Below are 26,281 nucleotides of genomic sequence, written 5' to 3' on the forward strand. Positions count from 1 at the left end.
TTAACAATAACATTGTGAAACCAATGGATTACTTTTTTAACTTGCCTATTAGCGATTCAATGTTCACTGCCCTTCTTGACATCACATTGCACATGTGATGGTCCAGTGACTTACAGGGTTAATGCACAGGTATTGTAAGCAGGAGTTCATGAGCTCATTTCCAAGAAGAACCTTTTTTTCATTTACTTACTAATAGGATTCCTGTAGAGCAAAAGGAAATTTGCATTCATTTTGAGCTTGAGATAGTGCAATTGTGAGATATAGAATCTGTATTAAGTGTTCATACAGAAAAAGTTGTCAACATACGCTGTATAGATTGGCGTTAATAATAACATAGTAAAACCAATGGATTACATTTTTAACTTACCTATTAGCGATTCAATGTTCACTGCCCTTTTTGACATCACATTCTACATGTGATATTCCAGTGGCTTACTGGGTTAACGCGCCTATTTTGTAAACATGAGTACAAATCCACACAGAGCTTCTTTTTCATTTACTTACTAATAAGCTTCCTGTGGAGCCAATGGAAATTTGTATTAATTTTGGGTTTGAGATAGTGCAATTGTGAGACATAGAATTTGTATTAAGTGTTCATAAAGAACAAGATGTTATCATACGCTGTATTGATTGTTTTTAACAATAACATTGTGAAACCAATGGATTACTTTTTTAACTTGCCTATTAGCGATTCAATGTTCACTGCCCTTCTTGACATCACATTGCACATGTGATGGTCCAGTGACTTACAGGGTTAATGCACAGGTATTGTAAGCAGGAGTTCATGAGCTCATTTCCAAGAAGAACCTTTTTTTCATTTACTTACTAATAAGATTCCTGTAGAGCCAATGGAAATTTGCATTCATTTTGGGCTTGAGATAGTGCAATTGTGAGATATAGAATCTGTATTAAGTGTTCATACAGAAAAAGTTGTCAACATACGCTGTATAGATTGGCGTTAATAATAACATAGTAAAACCAATGGATTACATTTTTAACTTACCTATTAGCGATTCAATGTTCACTGCCCTTTTTGACATCACATTCTACATGTGATATTCCAGTGGCTTACTGGGTTAATGCGCCTATTTTGTAAACAGGAGTTCATGAGTACAAATCCACACAGACCTTCTTTTTCATTTACTTACTAATTAGCTTCCTGTGGAGCCAATGGAAATTTGTATTAATTTTGGGCTTGAGATAGTGCAATTGTGAGACATAGAATCCGTATTAAGTGTTCATAAAGAACAAGATGTCATCATACGCTGTATTGATTGTTTTTAACAATAACATAGTGAAACCAATGGATTACTTTTTTAACTTGCCTATTAGCGATTCAATGTTCACTGCCCTTCTTGACATCACATTGCACATGTGATGGTCCAGTGACTTACAGGGTTAATGCACAGGTATTGTAAGCAGGAGTTCATGAGCTCATTTCCAAGAAGAACCTTTTTTTCATTTACTTACTAATAAGATTCCTGTAGAGCCAATGGAAATTTGCATTCATTTTGGGTTTGAGATAGTGCAATTGTGAGATATAGAATCTGTATTAAGTGTTCATACAGAAAAAGTTGTCAACATACGCTGTATAGATTGGCATTAATAATAACATAGTAAAACCAATGGATTACATTTTTAACTTACCTATTAGCGATTCAATGTTCACTGCCCTTCTTGACATCACATTGCACATGTGATATTCCAGTGGATTACTGGGTTAATGCGCCTATTTTGTAAACAGGAGTTCATGAGTACAATCCACAAACACCTTTTGTTTCATTTACTTACTAATAAGCTTCCTGTGGAGCCAATGGAAATTTGTATTAATTTTGGGCTTGAGATAGTGAGATTGTGAGATATAGAATCTGTATTAATTGTTCATAAAGAACAAGATGTCATCATACGCTGTATTGATTGTTTTTAACAATAACATAGTGAAACCAATGGATTACTTTTTTAACTTGCCTATTAGCGATTCAATGTTCACTGCCCTTCTAGACATCGCATTGCTCTTGTGATGGTCCAGTGGCTTGCTGGGTTATTGCACAGGTATTGTAAGCAGAAGTTCATGAGCTCATTTCCACGAGCAACCTTTTTTTTCATTTACTTACTAATAAGATTCCTGTAGAGCCAATGGAAATTTGCATTGATTTTGGGTTTGAGATAGTGCAATTGTGAGATATAGAATCTGTATTAAGTGTTCATAAAGAACAAGATGTCATCATACGCTGAATAGATTGGCATTAAGAATAACATAGTAAAACAAATGGATTACTTTTTTAACATACCTATTAGCAATTCAATGTTCACTGCCCTTCTTGACATCACATTGCACAAGTGATATTCCAGTCGCTTATTGGGTTAATGCACCTATTTTGTAAACAGGAGTTCATGAGTACAAATCCACAAACACCTTTTGTTTCATTTACTTACTAATAAGCTTCCTGTGGAGCCAATGGAAATTTGCATTATTTTTGGGCTTGAGATAGTGCAATTGTGAGACATAGAATCTGTATTAAGTGTTCATAAAGAACAAGATGTCATCATACGCTGTATTGATTGTTTTTAACAATAACATAGTGAAACCAATGGATTACTTTTTTAACTTGCCTATTAGCGATTCAATATTCACTGCCCTTCTTGACATCACATTGCACATGTGATGGTCCAGTGACTTACAGAGTTAATGCACAGGTATTGTAAGCAGGAGTTCATGAGCTCATTTCCAAGAAGAACCTTTTTTTCATTTACTTACTAATAAGATTCCTGTAGAGCCAATGGAAATTTGCATTCATTTTGGGCTTGAGATAGTGCAATTGTGAGATATAGAATCTGTATTAAGTGTTCATACAGAAAAAGTTGTCAACATACGCTGTATAGATTGGCGTTAATAATAACATAGTAAAACCAATGGATTACATTTTTAACTTACCTATTAGCGATTCAATGTTCACTGCCCTTCTTGATATCGCATTGCACATGTGATGGTCCAGTGGCTTACAGGGTTAATGCACAGGTATTGTAAGCAAGAGTTCATGAGCTCATTTCCAGGAAGAGCCTTTTTTTCATTTACTTACTAATAAGATTCCTGTAGAGCAAAAGGAAATTTGCATTCATTTTGAGCTTGAGATAGTGCAATTGTGAGATATAGAATCTGTATTAAGTGTTCATACAGAAAAAGTTGTCAACATACGCTGTATAGATTGGCATTAATAATAACATAGTAAAACCAATTGATTACATTTTTAACTTACCTATTAGCGATTCAATGTTCACTGCCCTTTTTGACATCACATTCTACATGTGATATTCCAGTGGCTTACTGGGTTAATGCGCCTATTTTGGAAACAGGAGTTCATGAGTACAAATCCACACAGAGCTTCTTTTTCATTTACTTACTAATAAGCTTCCTGTGGAGCCAATGGAAATTTGTATTAATTTTGGGCTTGAGATAGTGCAATTGTGAGACATAGAATCTGTATTAAGTGTTCATAAAGAACAAGATGTCATCATACGCTGTATTGATTTTTTTTAACAATAACATAGTGAAACCAATGGATTACTTTTTTATCTTGCCTATTAGCGATTCAATGTTCACTGCCCTTCTTGACATCACATTGCACATGTGATGGTCCAGTGACTTACAGGGTTAATGCACAGGTATTGTAAGCAGGAGTTCATGAGCTCATTTCCAAGAAGAACCTTTTTTTCATTTACTTACTAATAAGATTCCTGTAGAGCCAATGGAAATTTGCATTCATTTTGGGCTTGAGATAGTGCAATTGTGAGATATAGAATCTGTATTAAGTGTTCATACAGAAAAAGTTGTCAACATACGCTGTACAGATTGGCGTTAATAATAACATAGTAAAACCAATGGATTACATTTTTAACTTACATATTAGCGATTCAATGTTCACTGCCCTTTTTCACATCACATTCTACATGTGATATTCTAGTGGTTTACTGGGTTAATGCGCCTATTTTGTAAACAGGAGTTCATGAGTACAAATCCACACAGACCTTCTTTTTCATTTAATTACTAATAAGCTTCCTGTGGAGCCAATGGAAATTTGTATTAATTTTGGGTTTGAGATAGTGCAATTGTGAGACATAGAATCTGTATTAAGTGTTCATAAAGAACAAGATGTCATCATACGCTGTATTGATTGTTTTTAACAATAACATTGTGAAACCAATGGATTACTTTTTTAACTTGCCTATTAGCGATTCAATGTTCACTGCCCTTCTTGACATCACATTGCACATGTGATGGTCCAGTGACTTACAGGGTTAATGCACAGGTATTGTAAGCAGGAGTTCATGAGCTCATTTCCAAGAAGAACCTTTTTTTCATTTACTTACTAATAGGATTCCTGTAGAGCAAAAGGAAATTTGCATTCATTTTGAGCTTGAGATAGTGCAATTGTGAGATATAGAATCTGTATTAAGTGTTCATACAGAAAAAGTTGTCAATATACGCTGTATAGATTGGCGTTAATAATAACATAGTAAAACCAATGGATTACATTTTTAACTTACCTATTAGCGATTCAATGTTCACTGCCCTTTTTGACATCACATTCTACATGTGATATTCCAGTGGCTTACTGGGTTAACGCGCCTATTTTGTAAACATGAGTACAAATCCACACAGAGCTTCTTTTTCATTTACTTACTAATAAGCTTCCTGTGGAGCCAATGGAAATTTGTATTAATTTTGGGCTTGAGATAGTGCAATTGTGAGACATAGAATCTGTATTAAGTGTTCATAAAGAACAAGATGTCATCATACGCTGTATTGATTTTTTTTAACAATAACATAGTGAAACCAATGGATTACTTTTTTAACTTGCCTATTAGCGATTCAATGTTCACTGCCCTTCTTGACATCACATTGCACATGTGATGGTCCAGTGACTTACAGGGTTAATGCACAGGTATTGTAAGCAGGAGTTCATGAGCTCATTTCCAAGAAGAACCTTTTTTTCATTTACTTACTAATAAGATTCCTGTAGAGCCAATGGAAATTTGCATTCATTTTGGGCTTGAGATAGTGCAATTGTGAGATATAGAATCTGTATTAAGTGTTCATACAGAAAAAGTTGTCAACATACGCTGTATAGATTGGCGTTAATAATAACATAGTAAAACCAATGGATTACATTTTTAACTTACCTATTAGCGATTCAATGTTCACTGCCCTTTTTCACATCACATTCTACATGTGATATTCTAGTGGCTTACTGGGTTAATGCGCCTATTTTGTAAACAGGAGTTCATGAGTACAAATCCACACAGACCTTCTTTTTCATTTAATTACTAATAAGCTTCCTGTGGAGCCAATGGAAATTTGTATTAATTTTGGGTTTGAGATAGTGCAATTGTGAGACATAGAATCTGTATTAAGTGTTCATAAAGAACAAGATGTCATCATATGCTGTATTGATTGTTTTTAACAATAACATAGTGAAACCAATGGATTACTTTTTTAACTTGCCTATTAGCGATTCAATGTTCACTGCCCTTCTTGATATCGCATTGCACATGTGATGGTCCAGTGGCTTACAGGGTTAATGCACAGGTATTGTAAGCAAGAGTTCATGAGCTCATTTCCAGGAAGAGCCTTTTTTTCATTTACTTACTAATAAGATTCCTGTAGAGCAAAAGGAAATTTGCATTCATTTTGAGCTTGAGATAGTGCAATTGTGAGATATAGAATCTGTATTAAGTGTTCATACAGAAAAAGTTGTCAACATACGCTGTATAGATTGGCATTAATAATAACATAGTAAAACCAATTGATTACATTTTTAACTTACCTATTAGCGATTCAATGTTCACTGCCCTTTTTGACATCACATTCTACATGTGATATTCCAGTGGCTTACTGGGTTAATGCGCCTATTTTGTAAACAGGAGTTCATGAGTACAAATCCACACAGAGCTTCTTTTTCATTTACTTACTAATAAGCTTCCTGTGGAGTCAATGGAAATTTGTATTAATTTTGGGTTTGAGATAGTGCAATTGTGAGACATAGAATCTGTATTAAGTGTTCATAAAGAACAAGATGTCATCATACGCTGTATTGATTGTTTTTAACAATAACATTGTGAAACCAATGGATTACTTTTTTAACTTGCCTATTAGCGATTCAATGTTCACTGCCCTTCTTGACATCACATTGCACATGTGATGGTCCAGTGACTTACAGGGTTAATGCACAGGTATTGTAAGCAGGAGTTCATGAGCTCATTTCCAAGAAGAACCTTTTTTTCATTTACTTACTAATAGGATTCCTGTAGAGCAAAAGGAAATTTGCATTCATTTTGAGCTTGAGATAGTGCAATTGTGAGATATAGAATCTGTATTAAGTGTTCATACAGAAAAAGTTGTCAACATACGCTGTATAGATTGGCGTTAATAATAACATAGTAAAACCAATGGATTACATTTTTAACTTACCTATTAGCGATTCAATGTTCACTGCCCTTTTTGACATCACATTCTACATGTGATATTCCAGTGGCTTACTGGGTTAACGCGCCTATTTTGTAAACATGAGTACAAATCCACACAGAGCTTCTTTTTCATTTACTTACTAATAAGCTTCCTGTGGAGCCAATGGAAATTTGTATTAATTTTGGGCTTGAGATAGTGCAATTGTGAGACATAGAATCTGTATTAAGTGTTCATAAAGAACAAGATGTCATCATACGCTGTATTGATTTTTTTTAACAATAACATAGTGAAACCAATGGATTACTTTTTTAACTTGCCTATTAGCGATTCAATGTTCACTGCCCTTCTTGACATCACATTGCACATGTGATGGTCCAGTGACTTACAGGGTTAATGCACAGGTATTGTAAGCAGGAGTTCATGAGCTCATTTCCAAGAAGAACCTTTTTTTCATTTACTTACTAATAAGATTCCTGTAGAGCCAATGGAAATTTGCATTCATTTTGGGCTTGAGATAGTGCAATTGTGAGATATAGAATCTGTATTAAGTGTTCATACAGAAAAAGTTGTCAACATACGCTGTATAGATTGGCGTTAATAATAACATAGTAAAACCAATGGATTACATTTTTAACTTACCTATTAGCGATTCAATGTTCACTGCCCTTTTTCACATCACATTCTACATGTGATATTCTAGTGGCTTACTGGGTTAATGCGCCTATTTTGTAAACAGGAGTTCATGAGTACAAATCCACACAGACCTTCTTTTTCATTTAATTACTAATAAGCTTCCTGTGGAGCCAATGGAAATTTGTATTAATTTTGGGTTTGAGATAGTGCAATTGTGAGACATAGAATCTGTATTAAGTGTTCATAAAGAACAAGATGTCATCATATGCTGTATTGATTGTTTTTAACAATAACATAGTGAAACCAATGGATTACTTTTTTAACTTGCCTATTAGCGATTCAATGTTCACTGCCCTTCTTGACATCACATTGCACATGTGATGGTCCAGTGACTTACAGGGTTAATGCACAGGTATTGTAAGCAGGAGTTCATGAGCTCATTTCCAAGAAGAACCTTTTTTTCATTTACTTACTAATAGGATTCCTGTAGAGCAAAAGGAAATTTGCATTCATTTTGAGCTTGAGATAGTGCAATTGTGAGATATAGAATCTGTATTAAGTGTTCATACAGAAAAAGTTGTCAATATACGCTGTATAGATTGGCGTTAATAATAACATAGTAAAACCAATGGATTACATTTTTAACTTACCTATTAGCGATTCAATGTTCACTGCCCTTTTTGACATCACATTCTACATGTGATATTCCAGTGGCTTACTGGGTTAACGCGCCTATTTTGTAAACATGAGTACAAATCCACACAGAGCTTCTTTTTCATTTACTTACTAATAAGCTTCCTGTGGAGCCAATGGAAATTTGTATTAATTTTGGGCTTGAGATAGTGCAATTGTGAGACATAGAATCTGTATTAAGTGTTCATAAAGAACAAGATGTCATCATACGCTGTATTGATTTTTTTTAACAATAACATAGTGAAACCAATGGATTACTTTTTTAACTTGCCTATTAGCGATTCAATGTTCACTGCCCTTCTTGACATCACATTGCACATGTGATGGTCCAGTGACTTACAGGGTTAATGCACAGGTATTGTAAGCAGGAGTTCATGAGCTCATTTCCAAGAAGAACCTTTTTTTCATTTACTTACTAATAAGATTCCTGTAGAGCCAATGGAAATTTGCATTCATTTTGGGCTTGAGATAGTGCAATTGTGAGATATAGAATCTGTATTAAGTGTTCATACAGAAAAAGTTGTCAACATACGCTGTATAGATTGGCGTTAATAATAACATAGTAAAACCAATGGATTACATTTTTAACTTACCTATTAGCGATTCAATGTTCACTGCCCTTTTTCACATCACATTCTACATGTGATATTCTAGTGGCTTACTGGGTTAATGCGCCTATTTTGTAAACAGGAGTTCATGAGTACAAATCCACACAGACCTTCTTTTTCATTTAATTACTAATAAGCTTCCTGTGGAGCCAATGGAAATTTGTATTAATTTTGGGTTTGAGATAGTGCAATTGTGAGACATAGAATCTGTATTAAGTGTTCATAAAGAACAAGATGTCATCATATGCTGTATTGATTGTTTTTAACAATAACATAGTGAAACCAATGGATTACTTTTTTAACTTGCCTATTAGCGATTCAATGTTCACTGCCCTTCTTGATATCGCATTGCACATGTGATGGTCCAGTGGCTTACAGGGTAAATGCACAGGTATTGTAAGCAAGAGTTCATGAGCTCATTTCCAGGAAGAGCCTTTTTTTCATTTACTTACTAATAAGATTCCTGTAGAGCAAAAGGAAATTTGCATTCATTTTGAGCTTGAGATAGTGCAATTGTGAGATATAGAATCTGTATTAAGTGTTCATACAGAAAAAGTTGTCAACATACGCTGTATAGATTGGCATTAATAATAACATAGTAAAACCAATTGATTACATTTTTAACTTACCTATTAGCGATTCAATGTTCACTGCCCTTTTTGACATCACATTCTACATGTGATATTCCAGTGGCTTACTGGGTTAATGCGCCTATTTTGTAAACAGGAGTTCATGAGTACAAATCCACACAGAGCTTCTTTTTCATTTACTTACTAATAAGCTTCCTGTGGAGTCAATGGAAATTTGTATTAATTTTGGGTTTGAGATAGTGCAATTGTGAGACATAGAATCTGTATTAAGTGTTCATAAAGAACAAGATGTCATCATACGCTGTATTGATTGTTTTTAACAATAACATTGTGAAACCAATGGATTACTTTTTTAACTTGCCTATTAGCGATTCAATGTTCACTGCCCTTCTTGACATCACATTGCACATGTGATGGTCCAGTGACTTACAGGGTTAATGCACAGGTATTGTAAGCAGGAGTTCATGAGCTCATTTCCAAGAAGAACCTTTTTTTCATTTACTTACTAATAGGATTCCTGTAGAGCAAAAGGAAATTTGCATTCATTTTGAGCTTGAGATAGTGCAATTGTGAGATATAGAATCTGTATTAAGTGTTCATACAGAAAAAGTTGTCAACATACGCTGTATAGATTGGCGTTAATAATAACATAGTAAAACCAATGGATTACATTTTTAACTTACCTATTAGCGATTCAATGTTCACTGCCCTTTTTGACATCACATTCTACATGTGATATTCCAGTGGCTTACTGGGTTAACGCGCCTATTTTGTAAACATGAGTACAAATCCACACAGAGCTTCTTTTTCATTTACTTACTAATAAGCTTCCTGTGGAGCCAATGGAAATTTGTATTAATTTTGGGCTTGAGATAGTGCAATTGTGAGACATAGAATCTGTATTAAGTGTTCATAAAGAACAAGATGTCATCATACGCTGTATTGATTTTTTTTAACAATAACATAGTGAAACCAATGGATTACTTTTTTAACTTGCCTATTAGCGATTCAATGTTCACTGCCCTTCTTGACATCACATTGCACATGTGATGGTCCAGTGACTTACAGGGTTAATGCACAGGTATTGTAAGCAGGAGTTCATGAGCTCATTTCCAAGAAGAACCTTTTTTTCATTTACTTACTAATAAGATTCCTGTAGAGCCAATGGAAATTTGCATTCATTTTGGGCTTGAGATAGTGCAATTGTGAGATATAGAATCTGTATTAAGTGTTCATACAGAAAAAGTTGTCAACATACGCTGTATAGATTGGCGTTAATAATAACATAGTAAAACCAATGGATTACATTTTTAACTTACCTATTAGCGATTCAATGTTCACTGCCCTTTTTCACATCACATTCTACATGTGATATTCTAGTGGCTTACTGGGTTAATGCGCCTATTTTGTAAACAGGAGTTCATGAGTACAAATCCACACAGACCTTCTTTTTCATTTAATTACTAATAAGCTTCCTGTGGAGCCAATGGAAATTTGTATTAATTTTGGGTTTGAGATAGTGCAATTGTGAGACATAGAATCTGTATTAAGTGTTCATAAAGAACAAGATGTCATCATATGCTGTATTGATTGTTTTTAACAATAACATAGTGAAACCAATGGATTACTTTTTTAACTTGCCTATTAGCGATTCAATGTTCACTGCCCTTCTTGATATCGCATTGCACATGTGATGGTCCAGTGGCTTACAGGTTAATGCACAGGTATTGTAAGCAAGAGTTCATGAGCTCATTTCCAGGAAGAGCCTTTTTTTCATTTACTTACTAATAAGATTCCTGTAGAGCAAAAGGAAATTTGCATTCATTTTGAGCTTGAGATAGTGCAATTGTGAGATATAGAATCTGTATTAAGTGTTCATACAGAAAAAGTTGTCAACATACGCTGTATAGATTGGCATTAATAATAACATAGTAAAACCAATTGATTACATTTTTAACTTACCTATTAGCGATTCAATGTTCACTGCCCTTTTTGACATCACATTCTACATGTGATATTCCAGTGGCTTACTGGGTTAATGCGCCTATTTTGTAAACAGGAGTTCATGAGTACAAATCCACACAGAGCTTCTTTTTCATTTACTTACTAATAAGCTTCCTGTGGAGTCAATGGAAATTTGTATTAATTTTGGGTTTGAGATAGTGCAATTGTGAGACATAGAATCTGTATTAAGTGTTCATAAAGAACAAGATGTCATCATACGCTGTATTGATTGTTTTTAACAATAACATTGTGAAACCAATGGATTACTTTTTTAACTTGCCTATTAGCGATTCAATGTTCACTGCCCTTCTTGACATCACATTGCACATGTGATGGTCCAGTGACTTACAGGGTTAATGCACAGGTATTGTAAGCAGGAGTTCATGAGCTCATTTCCAAGAAGAACCTTTTTTTCATTTACTTACTAATAAGATTCCTGTAGAGCCAATGGAAATTTGCATTCATTTTGGGCTTGAGATAGTGCAATTGTGAGATATAGAATCTGTATTAAGTGTTCATACAGAAAAAGTTGTCAACATACGCTGTATAGATTGGCGTTAATAATAACATAGTAAAACCAATGGATTACATTTTTAACTTACCTATTAGCGATTCAATGTTCACTGCCCTTTTTCACATCACATTCTACATGTGATATTCTAGTGGCTTACTGGGTTAATGCGCCTATTTTGTAAACAGGAGTTCATGAGTACAAATCCACACAGACCTTCTTTTTCATTTAATTACTAATAAGCTTCCTGTGGAGCCAATGGAAATTTGTATTAATTTTGGGTTTGAGATAGTGCAATTGTGAGACATAGAATCTGTATTAAGTGTTCATAAAGAACAAGATGTCATCATATGCTGTATTGATTGTTTTTAACAATAACATAGTGAAACCAATGGATTACTTTTTTAACTTGCCTATTAGCGATTCAATGTTCACTGCCCTTCTTGATATCGCATTGCACATGTGATGGTCCAGTGGCTTACAGGGTTAATGCACAGGTATTGTAAGCAAGAGTTCATGAGCTCATTTCCAGGAAGAGCCTTTTTTTCATTTACTTACTAATAAGATTCCTGTAGAGCAAAAGGAAATTTGCATTCATTTTGAGCTTGAGATAGTGCAATTGTGAGATATAGAATCTGTATTAAGTGTTCATACAGAAAAAGTTGTCAACATACGCTGTATAGATTGGCATTAATAATAACATAGTAAAACCAATTGATTACATTTTTAACTTACCTATTAGCGATTCAATGTTCACTGCCCTTTTTGACATCACATTCTACATGTGATATTCCAGTGGCTTACTGGGTTAATGCGCCTATTTTGTAAACAGGAGTTCATGAGTACAAATCCACACAGAGCTTCTTTTTCATTTACTTACTAATAAGCTTCCTGTGGAGTCAATGGAAATTTGTATTAATTTTGGGTTTGAGATAGTGCAATTGTGAGACATAGAATCTGTATTAAGTGTTCATAAAGAACAAGATGTCATCATACGCTGTATTGATTGTTTTTAACAATAACATTGTGAAACCAATGGATTACTTTTTTAACTTGCCTATTAGCGATTCAATGTTCACTGCCCTTCTTGACATCACATTGCACATGTGATGGTCCAGTGACTTACAGGGTTAATGCACAGGTATTGTAAGCAGGAGTTCATGAGCTCATTTCCAAGAAGAACCTTTTTTTCATTTACTTACTAATAAGATTCCTGTAGAGCCAATGGAAATTTGCATTCATTTTGGGCTTGAGATAGTGCAATTGTGAGATATAGAATCTGTATTAAGTGTTCATACAGAAAAAGTTGTCAACATACGCTGTATAGATTGGCGTTAATAATAACATAGTAAAACCAATGGATTACATTTTTAACTTACCTATTAGCGATTCAATGTTCACTGCCCTTTTTCACATCACATTCTACATGTGATATTCTAGTGGCTTACTGGGTTAATGCGCCTATTTTGTAAACAGGAGTTCATGAGTACAAATCCACACAGACCTTCTTTTTCATTTAATTACTAATAAGCTTCCTGTGGAGCCAATGGAAATTTGTATTAATTTTGGGTTTGAGATAGTGCAATTGTGAGACATAGAATCTGTATTAAGTGTTCATAAAGAACAAGATGTCATCATATGCTGTATTGATTGTTTTTAACAATAACATAGTGAAACCAATGGATTACTTTTTTAACTTGCCTATTAGCGATTCAATGTTCACTGCCCTTCTTGATATCGCATTGCACATGTGATGGTCCAGTGGCTTACAGGGTTAATGCACAGGTATTGTAAGCAAGAGTTCATGAGCTCATTTCCAGGAAGAGCCTTTTTTTCATTTACTTACTAATAAGATTCCTGTAGAGCAAAAGGAAATTTGCATTCATTTTGAGCTTGAGATAGTGCAATTGTGAGATATAGAATCTGTATTAAGTGTTCATACAGAAAAAGTTGTCAACATACGCTGTATAGATTGGCATTAATAATAACATAGTAAAACCAATTGATTACATTTTTAACTTACCTATTAGCGATTCAATGTTCACTGCCCTTTTTGACATCACATTCTACATGTGATATTCCAGTGGCTTACTGGGTTAATGCGCCTATTTTGTAAACAGGAGTTCATGAGTACAAATCCACACAGAGCTTCTTTTTCATTTACTTACTAATAAGCTTCCTGTGGAGTCAATGGAAATTTGTATTAATTTTGGGTTTGAGATAGTGCAATTGTGAGACATAGAATCTGTATTAAGTGTTCATAAAGAACAAGATGTCATCATACGCTGTATTGATTGTTTTTAACAATAACATTGTGAAACCAATGGATTACTTTTTTAACTTGCCTATTAGCGATTCAATGTTCACTGCCCTTCTTGACATCACATTGCACATGTGATGGTCCAGTGACTTACAGGGTTAATGCACAGGTATTGTAAGCAGGAGTTCATGAGCTCATTTCCAAGAAGAACCTTTTTTTCATTTACTTACTAATAAGATTCCTGTAGAGCCAATGGAAATTTGCATTCATTTTGGGCTTGAGATAGTGCAATTGTGAGATATAGAATCTGTATTAAGTGTTCATACAGAAAAAGTTGTCAACATACGCTGTATAGATTGGCGTTAATAATAACATAGTAAAACCAATGGATTACATTTTTAACTTACCTATTAGCGATTCAATGTTCACTGCCCTTTTTCACATCACATTCTACATGTGATATTCTAGTGGCTTACTGGGTTAATGCGCCTATTTTGTAAACAGGAGTTCATGAGTACAAATCCACACAGACCTTCTTTTTCATTTAATTACTAATAAGCTTCCTGTGGAGCCAATGGAAATTTGTATTAATTTTGGGTTTGAGATAGTGCAATTGTGAGACATAGAATCTGTATTAAGTGTTCATAAAGAACAAGATGTCATCATATGCTGTATTGATTGTTTTTAACAATAACATAGTGAAACCAATGGATTACTTTTTTAACTTGCCTATTAGCGATTCAATGTTCACTGCCCTTCTTGATATCGCATTGCACATGTGATGGTCCAGTGGCTTACAGGGTTAATGCACAGGTATTGTAAGCAAGAGTTCATGAGCTCATTTCCAGGAAGAGCCTTTTTTTCATTTACTTACTAATAAGATTCCTGTAGAGCAAAAGGAAATTTGCATTCATTTTGAGCTTGAGATAGTGCAATTGTGAGATATAGAATCTGTATTAAGTGTTCATACAGAAAAAGTTGTCAACATACGCTGTATAGATTGGCATTAATAATAACATAGTAAAACCAATTGATTACATTTTTAACTTACCTATTAGCGATTCAATGTTCACTGCCCTTTTTGACATCACATTCTACATGTGATATTCCAGTGGCTTACTGGGTTAATGCGCCTATTTTGTAAACAGGAGTTCATGAGTACAAATCCACACAGAGCTTCTTTTTCATTTACTTACTAATAAGCTTCCTGTGGAGTCAATGGAAATTTGTATTAATTTTGGGTTTGAGATAGTGCAATTGTGAGACATAGAATCTGTATTAAGTGTTCATAAAGAACAAGATGTCATCATACGCTGTATTGATTGTTTTTAACAATAACATTGTGAAACCAATGGATTACTTTTTTAACTTGCCTATTAGCGATTCAATGTTCACTGCCCTTCTTGACATCACATTGCACATGTGATGGTCCAGTGACTTACAGGGTTAATGCACAGGTATTGTAAGCAGGAGTTCATGAGCTCATTTCCAAGAAGAACCTTTTTTTCATTTACTTACTAATAGGATTCCTGTAGAGCAAAAGGAAATTTGCATTCATTTTGAGCTTGAGATAGTGCAATTGTGAGATATAGAATCTGTAATAAGTGTTCATACAGAAAAAGTTGTCAACATACGCTGTATAGATTGGCGTTAATAATAACATAGTAAAACCAATGGATTACATTTTTAACTTACCTATTAGCGATTCAATGTTCACTGCCCTTTTTGACATCACATTCTACATGTGATATTCCAGTGGCTTACTGGGTTAACGCGCCTATTTTGTAAACATGAGTACAAATCCACACAGAGCTTCTTTTTCATTTACTTACTAATAAGCTTCCTGTGGAGCCAATGGAAATTTGTATTAATTTTGGGCTTGAGATAGTGCAATTGTGAGACATAGAATCTGTATTAAGTGTTCATAAAGAACAAGATGTCATCATACGCTGTATTGATTTTTTTTAACAATAACATAGTGAAACCAATGGATTACTTTTTTAACTTGCCTATTAGCGATTCAATGTTCACTGCCCTTCTTGACATCACATTGCACATGTGATGGTCCAGTGACTTACAGGGTTAATGCACAGGTATTGTAAGCAGGAGTTCATGAGCTCATTTCCAAGAAGAACCTTTTTTTCATTTACTTACTAATAAGATTCCTGTAGAGCCAATGGAAATTTGCATTCATTTTGGGCTTGAGATAGTGCAATTGTGAGATATAGAATCTGTATTAAGTGTTCATACAGAAAAAGTTGTCAACATACGCTGTATAGATTGGCGTTAATAATAACATAGTAAAACCAATGGATTACATTTTTAACTTACCTATTAGCGATTCAATGTTCACTGCCCTTTTTCACATCACATTCTACATGTGATATTCTAGTGGCTTACTGGGTTAATGCGCCTATTTTGTAAACAGGAGTTCATGAGTACAAATCCACACAGACCTTCTTTTTCATTTAATTACTAATAAGCTTCCTGTGGAGCCAATGGAAATTTGTATTAATTTTGGGTTTGAGATAGTGCAATTGTGAGACATAGAATCTGTATTAAGTGTTCATAAAGAACAAGATGTCATCATATGCTGTATTGATTGTTTTTAACAATAACATAGTGAAACCAATGGATTACTTTTTTAACTTGCCTATTAGCGATTCAATGTTCACTGCCCTTCTTGATATCGCATTGCACATGTGATGGTCCAGTGGCTTACAGGGTTAATGCACAGGTATTGTAAGCAAGAGTTCATGAGCTCATTTCCAGGAAGAGCCTTTTTTTCATTTACTTACTAATAAGATTCCTGTAGAGCAAAAGGAAATTTGCATTCATTTTGAGCTTGAGATAGTGCAATTGTGAGATATAGAATCTGTATTAAGTGTTCATACAGAAAAAGTTGTCAACATACGCTGTATAGATTGGCATTAATAATAACATAGTAAAACCAATTGATTACATTTTTAACTTACCTATTAGCGATTCAATGTTCACTGCCCTTTTTGACATCACATTCTACATGTGATATTCCAGTGGCTTACTGGGTTAATGCGCCTATTTTGTAAACATGAGTACAAATCCACACAGAGCTTCTTTTTCATTTACTTACTAATAAGCTTCCTGTGGAGCCAATGGAAATTTGTATTAATTTTGGGCTTGAGATAGTGCAATTGTGAGACATAGAATCTGTATTAAGTGTTCATAAAGAACAAGATGTCATCATACGCTGTATTGATTTTTTTTAACAATAACATAGTGAAACCAATGGATTACTTTTTTAACTTGCCTATTAGCGATTCAATGTTCACTGCCCTTCTTGACATCACATTGCACATGTGATGGTCCAGTGACTTACAGGGTTAATGCACAGGTATTGTAAGCAGGAGTTCATGAGCTCATTTCCAAGAAGAACCTTTTTTTCATTTACTTACTAATAAGATTCCTGTAGAGCCAATGGAAATTTGCATTCATTTTGGGCTTGAGATAGTGCAATTGTGAGATATAGAATCTGTATTAAGTGTTCATACAGAAAAAGTTGTCAACATACGCTGTATAGATTGGCGTTAATAATAACATAGTAAAACCAATGGATTACATTTTTAACTTACCTATTAGCGATTCAATGTTCACTGCCCTTTTTCACATCACATTCTACATGTGATATTCTAGTGGCTTACTGGGTTAATGCGCCTATTTTGTAAACAGGAGTTCATGAGTACAAATCCACACAGACCTTCTTTTTCATTTAATTACTAATAAGCTTCCTGTGGAGCCAATGGAAATTTGTATTAATTTTGGGTTTGAGATAGTGCAATTGTGAGACATAGAATCTGTATTAAGTGTTCATAAAGAACAAGATGTCATCATATGCTGTATTGATTGTTTTTAACAATAACATAGTGAAACCAATGGATTACTTTTTTAACTTGCCTATTAGCGATTCAATGTTCACTGCCCTTCTTGATATCGCATTGCACATGTGATTGTCCAGTGGCTTACAGGGTTAATGCACAGGTATTGTAAGCAAGAGTTCATGAGCTCATTTCCAGGAAGAGCCTTTTTTTCATTTACTTACTAATAAGATTCCTGTAGAGCAAAAGGAAATTTGCATTCATTTTGAGCTTGAGATAGTGCAATTGTGAGATATAGAATCTGTATTAAGTGTTCATACAGAAAAAGTTGTCAACATACGCTGTATAGATTGGCATTAATAATAACATAGTAAAACCAATTGATTACATTTTTAACTTACCTATTAGCGATTCAATGTTCACTGCCCTTTTTGACATCACATTCTACATGTGATATTCCAGTGGCTTACTGGGTTAATGCGCCTATTTTGTAAACAGGAGTTCATGAGTACAAATCCACACAGAGCTTCTTTTTCATTTACTTACTAATAAGCTTCCTGTGGAGTCAATGGAAATTTGTACTAATTTTGGGTTTGAGATAGTGCAATTGTGAGACATAGAATCTGTATTAAGTGTTCATAAAGAACAAGATGTCATCATACGCTGTATTGATTTTTTTTAACAATAACATAGTGAAACCAATGGATTACTTTTTTAACTTGCCTATTAGCGATTCAATGTTCACTGCCCTTCTTGACATCACATTGCACATGTGATGGTCCAGTGACTTACAGGGTTAATGCACAGGTATTGTAAGCAGGAGTTCATGAGCTCATTTCCAAGAAGAACCTTTTTTTCATTTACTTACTAATAAGATTCCTGTAGAGCCAATGGAAATTTGCATTCATTTTGGGCTTGAGATAGTGCAATTGTGAGATATAGAATCTGTATTAAGTGTTCATACAGAAAAAGTTGTCAACATACGCTGTATAGATTGGCGTTAATAATAACATAGTAAAACCAATGGATTACATTTTTAACTTACCTATTAGCGATTCAATGTTCACTGCCCTTTTTCACATCACATTCTACATTTGATATTCTAGTGGCTTACTGGGTTAATGCGCCTATTTTGTAAACAGGAGTTCATGAGTACAAATCCACACAGACCTTCTTTTTCATTTAATTACTAATAAGCTTCCTGTGGAGCCAATGGAAATTTGTATTAATTTTGGGTTTGAGATAGTGCAATTGTGAGACATAGAATCTGTATTAAGTGTTCATAAAGAACAAGATGTCATCATATGCTGTATTGATTGTTTTTAACAATAACATAGTGAAACCAATGGATTACTTTTTTAACTTGCCTATTAGCGATTCAATGTTCACTGCCCTTCTTGATATCGCATTGCACATGTGATGGTCCAGTGGCTTACAGGGTTAATGCACAGGTATTGTAAGCAAGAGTTCATGAGCTCATTTCCAGGAAGAGCCTTTTTTTCATTTACTTACTAATAAGATTCCTGTAGAGCAAAAGGAAATTTGCATTCATTTTGAGCTTGAGATAGTGCAATTGTGAGATATAGAATCTGTATTAAGTGTTCATACAGAAAAAGTTGTCAACATACGCTGTATAGATTGGCATTAATAATAACATAGTAAAACCAATTGATTACATTTTTAACTTACCTATTAGCGATTCAATGTTCACTGCCCTTTTTGACATCACATTCTACATGTGATATTCCAGTGGCTTACTGGGTTAATGCGCCTATTTTGTAAACAGGAGTTCATGAGTACAAATCCACACAGAGCTTCTTTTTCATTTACTTACTAATAAGCTTCCTGTGGAGTCAATGGAAATTTGTATTAATTTTGGGTTTGAGATAGTGCAATTGTGAGACATAGAATCTGTATTAAGTGTTCATAAAGAACAAGATGTCATCATACGCTGTATTGATTGTTTTTAACAATAACATTGTGAAACCAATGGATTACTTTTTTAACTTGCCTATTAGCGATTCAATGTTCACTGCCCTTCTTGACATCACATTGCACATGTGATGGTCCAGTGACTTACAGGGTTAATGCACAGGTATTGTAAGCAGGAGTTCATGAGCTCATTTCCAAGAAGAACCTTTTTTTCATTTACTTACTAATAGGATTCCTGTAGAGCAAAAGGAAATTTGCATTCATTTTGAGCTTGAGATAGTGCAATTGTGAGATATAGAATCTGTATTAAGTGTTCATACAGAAAAAGTTGTCAACATACGCTGTATAGATTGGCGTTAATAATAACATAGTAAAACCAATGGATTACATTTTTAACTTACCTATTAGCGATTCAATGTTCACTGCCCTTTTTGACATCACATTCTACATGTGATATTCCAGTGGCTTACTGGGTTAACGCGCCTATTTTGTAAACATGAGTACAAATCCACACAGAGCTTCTTTTTCATTTACTTACTAATAAGCTTCCTGTGGAGCCAATGGAAATTTGTATTAATTTTGGGCTTGAGATAGTGCAATTGTGAGACATAGAATCTGTATTAAGTGTTCATAAAGAACAAGATGTCATCATACGCTGTATTGATTTTTTTTAACAATAACATAGTGAAACCAATGGATTACTTTTTTAACTTGCCTATTAGCGATTCAATGTTCACTGCCCTTCTTGATATCGCATTGCACATGTGATGGTCCAGTGGCTTACAGGGTTAATGCACAGGTATTGTAAGCAAGAGTTCATGAGCTCATTTCCAGGAAGAGCCTTTTTTTCATTTACTTACTAATAAGATTCCTGTAGAGCAAAAGGAAATTTGCATTCATTTTGAGCTTGAGATAGTGCAATTGTGAGATATAGAATCTGTATTAAGTGTTCATACAGAAAAAGTTGTCAACATACGCTGTATAGATTGGCATTAATAATAACATAGTAAAACCAATTGATTACATTTTTAACTTACCTATTAGCGATTCAATGTTCACTGCCCTTTTTGACATCACATTCCACATGTGATATTCCAGTGGCTTACTGGGTTAATGCGCCTATTTTGTAAACAGGAGTTCATGAGTACAAATCCACACAGAGCTTCTTTTTCATTTACTTACTAATAAGCTTCCTGTGGAGTCAATGGAAATTTGTATTAATTTTGGGTTTGAGATAGTGCAATTGTGAGACATAGAATCTGTATTAAGTGTTCATAAAGAACAAGATGTCATCATACGCTGTATTGATTGTTTTTAACAATAACATTGTGAAACCAATGGATTACTTTTTTAACTTGCCTATTAGCGATTCAATGTTCACTGCCCTTCTTGACATCACATTGCACATGTGATGGTCCAGTGACTTACAGGGTTAATGCACAGGTATTGTAAGCAGGAGTTCATGAGCTCATTTCCAAGAAGAACCTTTTTTTCATTTACTTACTAATAGGATTCCTGTAGAGCAAAAGGAAATTTGCATTCATTTTGAGCTTGAGATAGTGCAATTGTGAGATATAGAATCTGTATTAAGTGTTCATACAGAAAAAGTTGTCAACATACGCTGTATAGATTGGCGTTAATAATAACATAGTAAAACCAATGGATTACATTTTTAACTTACCTATTAGCGATTCAATGTTCACTGCCCTTTTTGACATCACATTCTACATGTGATATTCCAGTGGCTTACTGGGTTAACGCGCCTATTTTGTAAACATGAGTACAAATCCACACAGAGCTTCTTTTTCATTTACTTACTAATAAGCTTCCTGTGGAGCCAATGGAAATTTGTATTAATTTTGGGCTTGAGATAGTGCAATTGTGAGACATAGAATCTGTATTAAGTGTTCATAAAGAACAAGATGTCATCATACGCTGTATTGATTTTTTTTAACAATAACATAGTGAAACCAATGGATTACTTTTTTAACTTGCCTATTAGCGATTCAATGTTCACTGCCCTTCTTGACATCACATTGCACATGTGATGGTCCAGTGACTTACAGGGTTAATGCACAGGTATTGTAAGCAGGAGTTCATGAGCTCATTTCCAAGAAGAACCTTTTTTTCATTTACTTACTAATAAGATTCCTGTAGAGCCAATGGAAATTTGCATTCATTTTGGGCTTGAGATAGTGCAATTGTGAGATATAGAATCTGTATTAAGTGTTCATACAGAAAAAGTTGTCAACATACGCTGTATAGATTGGCGTTAATAATAACATAGTAAAACCAATGGATTACATTTTTAACTTACCTATTAGCGATTCAATGTTCACTGCCCTTTTTCACATCACATTCTACATGTGATATTCTAGTGGCTTACTGGGTTAATGCGCCTATTTTGTAAACAGGAGTTCATGAGTACAAATCCACACAGACCTTCTTTTTCATTTAATTACTAATAAGCTTCCTGTGGAGCCAATGGAAATTTGTATTAATTTTGGGTTTGAGATAGTGCAATTGTGAGACATAGAATCTGTATTAAGTGTTCATAAAGAACAAGATGTCATCATATGCTGTATTGATTGTTTTTAACAATAACATAGTGAAACCAATGGATTACTTTTTTAACTTGCCTATTAGCGATTCAATGTTCACTGCCCTTCTTGATATCGCATTGCACATGTGATGGTCCAGTGGCTTACAGGGTTAATGCACAGGTATTGTAAGCAAGAGTTCATGAGCTCATTTCCAGGAAGAGCCTTTTTTTCATTTACTTACTAATAAGATTCCTGTAGAGCAAAAGGAAATTTGCATTCATTTTGAGCTTGAGATAGTGCAATTGTGAGATATAGAATCTGTATTAAGTGTTCATACAGAAAAAGTTGTCAACATACGCTGTATAGATTGGCATTAATAATAACATAGTAAAACCAATTGATTACATTTTTAACTTACCTATTAGCGATTCAATGTTCACTGCCCTTTTTGACATCACATTCTACATGTGATATTCCAGTGGCTTACTGGGTTAATGCGCCTATTTTGTAAACAGGAGTTCATGAGTACAAATCCACACAGAGCTTCTTTTTCATTTACTTACTAATAAGCTTCCTGTGGAGTCAATGGAAATTTGTATTAATTTTGGGTTTGAGATAGTGCAATTGTGAGACATAGAATCTGTACTAAGTGTTCATAAAGAACAAGATGTCATCATACGCTGTATTGATTGTTTTTAACAATAACATTGTGAAACCAATGGATTACTTTTTTAACTTGCCTATTAGCGATTCAATGTTCACTGCCCTTCTTGACATCACATTGCACATGTGATGGTCCAGTGACTTACAGGGTTAATGCACAGGTATTGTAAGCAGGAGTTCATGAGCTCATTTCCAAGAAGAACCTTTTTTTCATTTACTTACTAATAGGATTCCTGTAGAGCAAAAGGAAATTTGCATTCATTTTGAGCTTGAGATAGTGCAATTGTGAGATATAGAATCTGTATTAAGTGTTCATACAGAAAAAGTTGTCAACATACGCTGTATAGATTGGCGTTAATAATAACATAGTAAAACCAATGGATTACATTTTTAACTTACCTATTAGCGATTCAATGTTCACTGCCCTTTTTGACATCACATTCTACATGTGATATTCCAGTGGCTTACTGGGTTAACGCGCCTATTTTGTAAACATGAGTACAAATCCACACAGAGCTTCTTTTTCATTTACTTACTAATAAGCTTCCTGTGGAGCCAATGGAAATTTGTATTAATTTTGGGCTTGAGATAGTGCAATTGTGAGACATAGAATCTGTATTAAGTGTTCATAAAGAACAAGATGTCATCATACGCTGTATTGATTTTTTTTAACAATAACATAGTGAAACCAATGGATTACTTTTTTAACTTGCCTATTAGCGATTCAATGTTCACTGCCCTTCTTGACATCACATTGCACATGTGATGGTCCAGTGACTTACAGGGTTAATGCACAGGTATTGTAAGCAGGAGTTCATGAGCTCATTTCCAAGAAGAACCTTTTTTTCATTTACTTACTAATAAGATTCCTGTAGAGCAAAAGGAAATTTGCATTCATTTTGAGCTTGAGATAGTGCAATTGTGAGATATAGAATCTGTATTAAGTGTTCATACAGAAAAAGTTGTCAACATACGCTGTATAGATTGGCGTTAATAATAACATAGTAAAACCAATGGATTACATTTTTAACTTACCTATTAGCGATTCAATGTTCACTGCCCTTTTTGACATCACATTCTACATGTGATATTCCAGTGGCTTACTGGGTTAACGCGCCTATTTTGTAAACATGAGTACAAATCCACACAGAGCTTCTTTTTCATTTACTTACTAATAAGCTTCCTGTGGAGCCAATGGAAATTTGTATTAATTTTGGGCTTGAGATAGTGCAATTGTGAGACATAGAATCTGTATTAAGTGTTCATAAAGAACAAGATGTCATCATACGCTGTATTGATTTTTTTTAACAATAACATAGTGAAACCAATGGATTACTTTTTTAACTTGCCTATTAGCGATTCAATGTTCACTGCCCTTCTTGACATCACATTGCACATGTGATGGTCCAGTGACTTACAGGGTTAATGCACAGGTATTGTAAGCAGGAGTTCATGAGCTCATTTCCAAGAAGAACCTTTTTTTCATTTACTTACTAATAAGATTCCTGTAGAGCCAATGGAAATTTGCATTCATTTTGGGCTTGAGATAGTGCAATTGTGAGATATAGAATCTGTATTAAGTGTTCATACAGAAAAAGTTGTCAACATACGCTGTATAGATTGGCGTTAATAATAACATAGTAAAACCAATGGATTACATTTTTAACTTACCTATTAGCGATTCAATGTTCACTGCCCTTTTTCACATCACATTCTACATGTGATATTCTAGTGGCTTACTGGGTTAATGCGCCTATTTTGTAAACAGGAGTTCATGAGTACAAATCCACACAGAGCTTCTTTTTCATTTACTTACTAATAAGCTTCCTGTGGAGTCAATGGAAATTTGTATTAATTTTGGGTTTGAGATAGTGCAATTGTGAGACATAGAATCTGTACTAAGTGTTCATAAAGAACAAGATGTCATCATACGCTGTATTGATTGTTTTTAACAATAACATTGTGAAACCAATGGATTACTTTTTTAACTTGCCTATTAGCCTTATTCAATGTTCACTGCCCTTCTTGACATCACATTGCACATGTGATGGTCCAGTGACTTACAGGGTTAATGCACAGGTATTGTAAGCAGGAGTTCATGAGCTCATTTCCAAGAAGAACCTTTTTTTCATTTACTTACTAATAGGATTCCTGTAGAGCAAAAGGAAATTTGCATTCATTTTTAGCTTGAGATAGTGCAATTGTGAGATATAGAATCTGTATTAAGTGTTCATACAGAAAAAGTTGTCAACATACGCTGTATAGATTGGCGTTAATAATAACATAGTAAAACCAATGGATTACATTTTTAACTTACCTATTAGCGATTCAATGTTCACTGCCCTTTTTGACATCACATTCTACATGTGATATTCCAGTGGCTTACTGGGTTAACGCGCCTATTTTGTAAACATGAGTACAAATCCACACAGAGCTTCTTTTTCATTTACTTACTAATAAGCTTCCTGTGGAGCCAATGGAAATTTGTATTAATTTTGGGCTTGAGATAGTGCAATTGTGAGACATAGAATCTGTATTAAGTGTTCATAAAGAACAAGATGTCATCATACGCTGTATTGATTTTTTTTAACAATAACATAGTGAAACCAATGGATTACTTTTTTAACTTGCCTATTAGCGATTCAATGTTCACTGCCCTTCTTGACATCACATTGCACATGTGATGGTCCAGTGACTTACAGGGTTAATGCACAGGTATTGTAAGCAGGAGTTCATGAGCTCATTTCCAAGAAGAACCTTTTTTTCATTTACTTACTAATAAGATTCCTGTAGAGCCAATGGAAATTTGCATTCATTTTGGGCTTGAGATAGTGCAATTGTGAGATATAGAATCTGTATTAAGTGTTCATACAGAAAAAGTTGTCAACATACGCTGTATAGATTGGCGTTAATAATAACATAGTAAAACCAATGGATTACATTTTTAACTTACCTATTAGCGATTCAATGTTCACTGCCCTTTTTCACATCACATTCTACATGTGATATTCTAGTGGCTTACTGGGTTAATGCGCCTATTTTGTAAACAGGAGTTCATGAGTACAAATCCACACAGACCTTCTTTTTCATTTAATTACTAATAAGCTTCCTGTGGAGCCAATGGAAATTTGTATTAATTTTGGGTTTGAGATAGTGCAATTGTGAGACATAGAATCTGTATTAAGTGTTCATAAAGAACAAGATGTCATCATATGCTGTATTGATTGTTTTTAACAATAACATAGTGAAACCAATGGATTACTTTTTTAACTTGCCTATTAGCGATTCAATGTTCACTGCCCTTCTTGATATCGCATTGCACATGTGATGGTCCAGTGGCTTACAGGGTTAATGCACAGGTATTGTAAGCAAGAGTTCATGAGCTCATTTCCAGGAAGAGCCTTTTTTTCATTTACTTACTAATAAGATTCCTGTAGAGCAAAAGGAAATTTGCATTCATTTTGAGCTTGAGATAGTGCAATTGTGAGATATAGAATCTGTATTAAGTGTTCATACAGAAAAAG

Source organism: Phyllobates terribilis, unplaced genomic scaffold (assembly GCF_046119375.1).
Source record: "Phyllobates terribilis strain yellow unplaced genomic scaffold, ASM4611937v1 Scaffold_9__5_contigs__length_417890890, whole genome shotgun sequence".
NCBI classification, from domain to species: Eukaryota; Metazoa; Chordata; class Amphibia; order Anura; family Dendrobatidae; genus Phyllobates; species Phyllobates terribilis.